Source organism: Cupressus sempervirens, chromosome 10 (genome assembly GCF_028749045.1).
Source record: "Cupressus sempervirens isolate cs-2001-9-10 chromosome 10, ASM2874904v1, whole genome shotgun sequence".
NCBI lineage: Eukaryota > Viridiplantae > Streptophyta > Pinopsida > Cupressales > Cupressaceae > Cupressus > Cupressus sempervirens.
In genome coordinates, this window is record NC_143127.1 from 230,804,084 (window position 1) to 230,808,085 (window position 4,002).

Here is a 4,002-nt window from a genome sequence, read left to right on the forward strand (position 1 = left end):
ATATGTATCATTTCACTGGTGTTTTGCATATGTTAGATGATGTTATCTTATGCTTACATTTGCATGTTGGATTACTTTCTGCATATGATGTAGTATGTATAGGTGTGACATTCCTACTATGCTAATACTAATGATCTCTTTGGTGATTTGGAATGTTATGCACAGAGGGATGGCTAGGATCCACGATGGTCTAATGATGCTATTAACAGTTGGCAGGAACCGTGCACTTAGTTTATTATGTTGATCTTTATGATGGATGTATATATCTTCTATGATGATGTATCATGTATGACATGAGATTATCTTTACTTTGATGTATCATGGATTAGAATAGGATGATGTACCTTATTCCACATATGTATATTCTTTTAAGCTTTTCATACCCTGTGACATGTACAGTGGATGATTGAGCTTTTAGAAATGTAATGTATAAACATTGGACTTATCATTATTATTTCATGTGATTGTTGTATTCAATAATGTTAGTTGATTTAGATGTAATTCAACGTTAAGGGATCCTTAAAGAATGTAACCTGTTATGTTTACTTTTAGATGTTTATTGCTATTGCTTCCGTATTTATGTATTAGTTGTAATTGGATTAGTTGTAAATGATATTACTTTCAAAAAAAAAAAATGCTACCAAACTTAGTGAAATTTTAGGTTAATTCTTTGGATCCCTTGGCAGGGCATTACAATTGTAACATTCTAAACGCCATTCCCTTAGGGTTTGGCCTTTGGAATACATCTCTTTGTAATTGATTGCAACATTCTCAGCATTAATATAATTTCAGCCTTGGTTCAACTTTTGGGCATTCTTGGGTGTCCATTACATAAATTCATTTAATAGTTGTCAGGTGTCAGAGTATCAGACATGCAACTTGATTTCTTGCTCTTTTAGTCCGTCGTTCAAGTTGGCATTTCCATATTGTCCCTAGCCAAAATGTATGGAGTTTGTAGCAGTAGGTAACTTTTTTATTTAACAATAAAAGTAGGTGATGTTGTTTTTAATTTTGTACAAGTAGGATTATTATATATCTATTAAAATTTAATATCCATGGGTTATTTGAAGTTATGTAAAATTTTGAAGTTAAAAATACGTAAATAAAATATTAAAATAATATTTTTCTATTTTATTTAATAATCATAAATATTTTAAATATAAATATTTTTACATTTAGAATAAGTATATTTTTGTATTGATGTGATTTTTTTATATTAACATAATATTAAAACAATTATCTAGTACAAATCAAAATTAATATTAATAGATTTTCAAGAGATTTTGTAAATTCTTATAGCAATATTACAATTTAATATATTTATTATTTTATAAGAGTTAACTTACATAAATGTTAATTTATTTTTAAAAATTATGAAATAAATATATAAAATATCTAGAGCTAATATTAGCATTGTATATTCACATATTATATCTCTAACTAATATTATATATCTTTAGATATAATATTTTCACATCTTTCTCACAATAGGGAGGGACTCGTGCTCAAAAGAGCTTTTTTTTTTTTTTTTAATTGACCCATTTAAGTACCACTATTAAGATAGGATGCGACTATCATCCCACAAAAATGTATAATTGACCAATTTTCAAAAGATCTAAAACATCATAGATTTTATCTTTGGTACTTTTTGTTGAATATTAGCCTGTACCATTTAAGACATACACATTTGTCTCAAAATATTGACCACACTACTTTTTGACCCTAAAACTGATTCATTAACACCGACACTTAACTTACATACCAGAAACCACTAGAAACCACTAATAAAAATCTGATATAATTTAGACTTTAACCCTGCCCACATTTGTTAGAAGACTTTCAAACTTTTGAACTGCACTAAAGTAATCCTTAAAAACCAACAAGTTTAGGATATTTCACAGCCGTCTGTAACCCTAACGGCAGCGTTAGGGTTTTCCTCATTTGAAAGCCTAAATATAAAATGGCTTAGGGGTCTTGATTAAGGAAAGAGAGTTTCTTTCGCAAATGTGCGCAGCTTCGCGCACGGTACGAGAATTACTGTAGGTTTTAGAGCATCTTTGCGTTGTTCCAGTGCATCTGCTTACACAGTAGCAGGCTGCCAGAGATTATTCAACAGAACGCTACAATGATATTGCAAGAGAATTAGATTGCGTCGTTTTCTTTTCTTCGATGTAAACTCCAGAACTTGCGCACATTTTTTTTCATATATCCCAAGTGATCTGTTTGCAGATTATAGCTGTACTCTTCCGAGTGTGTTTGCTTGTTTATTGCAATGCTTGTAATGAAAGTTCTTTGGCTTGTCTGTACTTGAGCCCCTTTTAGGGTTTACCCTGTAATTTATAATTGCTAGTGTTTAGTTACTGTTAGTTTTAGGTGGTTTTTGGGGGTTAGAATCTGTTTATTACATTGCCTGTTATGATAGTTCTTTGGCTTATGTGGACTTGAGCCCGATTTATGCTTTACCCTGTAATCCAGAAATGCTAGGGTTTGTGTACTGCTTATTTTAGGGTTTTCCTTATTGGTTGGAATCTGTATAGGGTTTTAGAAAATGTATCGTTTGGAATCTCTTAGCTACTTTTTTTTCAATGGATACGAGGTCGTAAAAGTGGCAGGGGCGGACGGTTAGATGCATATGTATGTGTATGCTTAATATGTTTTCAAGATAAAATAGAAAAGTGATGAAAGATTTCTAATCTTTGTTCTGTTTTTTTGGGTTTTATTCTGGGTTTTTAATCTTTGTTCTCCGCATGCTAATATATGCGAGAAAAATTTCGGAATTATTCAACAGTGGGGCTAATAACAGATGAGATATTTAATTGGATTAAATAAGCCGTCAGTTTAAATTGGATTTTCATTGCTGAGTATAACAATTGATAGCTCGAACATTTTGTTGCAGGTCGTCTAATATTACATACACATTCACATGGAAAGTGAACAGCAACCAGACAAACAGCGAGTCTATAAATTTGATCGTATGTTTCTAGTTTAGGGCCATATGATGGGAATGGTCATTGAGAATTAGAATATATTTTTTAATTTTTTGTTTGGTGTGCGGAATGGGAATGGGGAATAGGATTACGTATTTTTATTTTAGTCCAAAATGAACATAAGTCCATTTTCAAAAATATCAGTTATTGGAATGGGGAATAGGATTACTAATTTTCATTTTAGTCCAAAATGAACATAAGTCCATTTTCAAAAATATCAGTTATTGGAATGGAGAATAGAATTTGGCTAGAAGAAGATCAAGGAAAAGGATCATTCTTTGGTTGCTGATAAAAATGCCTTTTAGAGAAATTGCAATCGGGGGGCCACAGGAGGCCACGCATCCCACGATCGTCAAAGCCGCTTTAGCAGAATTCATTTCTACTCTCATCTTTGTTTTTGCAAGAGAAGGCTTTAGCATGGCTTTTGGTACTGTCACTAACGTGTTAAAGTAATACATCGGATCGAAACAATCAAAGCCGTAAGACAATCAGCACTCAAAGAATTGATAAGTGCCCAGAATGCATCCTTAGTACTATTTTTTAAGAAAATAAATCGCTGAAGAAACATTAATTGCATGCTAATAAACTTCTTTTTACATTGTCGCCTAAATTGTAGCTTAAATCGTAGTAAATTTTTTAGTATAGTTGCATAACTGCTTAAAAAGATTGTTGTTTAAACTCTTGCTTAAATTGTAACTTGCCTAAATTGTAGCTTAAATCGTAGTAAATTTTTTAGTATAGTTGCATAACTGCTTAAAAAGATTGTTGTTTAAACTCTTGCTTAAATTGTAACTTGTGTGTTAATTATTTTCAAATTGCTGGTTAAATTGTCGGTTAATTAGTCTGTTAAATTATTGATTAAATACTTGCTTAAATTGTTGCTTAAATTATTAAATACTTGCTTAAATCGTTGCTTAAATTGTAGAGTAAATTGTTGGCCAAATCATAGCTTATATCGGAGCTTCATGCAACAACAACAGAAAAGTTCAAAAAATATTGATTGCAAGAAGTGTTA

The 4,002-nt window shown here is 31.2% G+C and overlaps 1 long non-coding RNA gene across 1 annotated transcript; it reads left to right on the forward strand.

The window, feature by feature from the left end:
* Positions 1 to 1,850: 1,850 nt before the first annotated feature.
* Positions 1,851 to 3,597, forward strand: LOC149533472 (uncharacterized). Its single transcript, XR_016356955.1, has 2 exons — positions 1,851 to 2,171; positions 2,897 to 3,597. It is a non-coding gene; the product is annotated as an uncharacterized LOC149533472 (long non-coding RNA).
* The last annotated feature ends 405 nt before the right edge of the window (positions 3,598 to 4,002 follow it).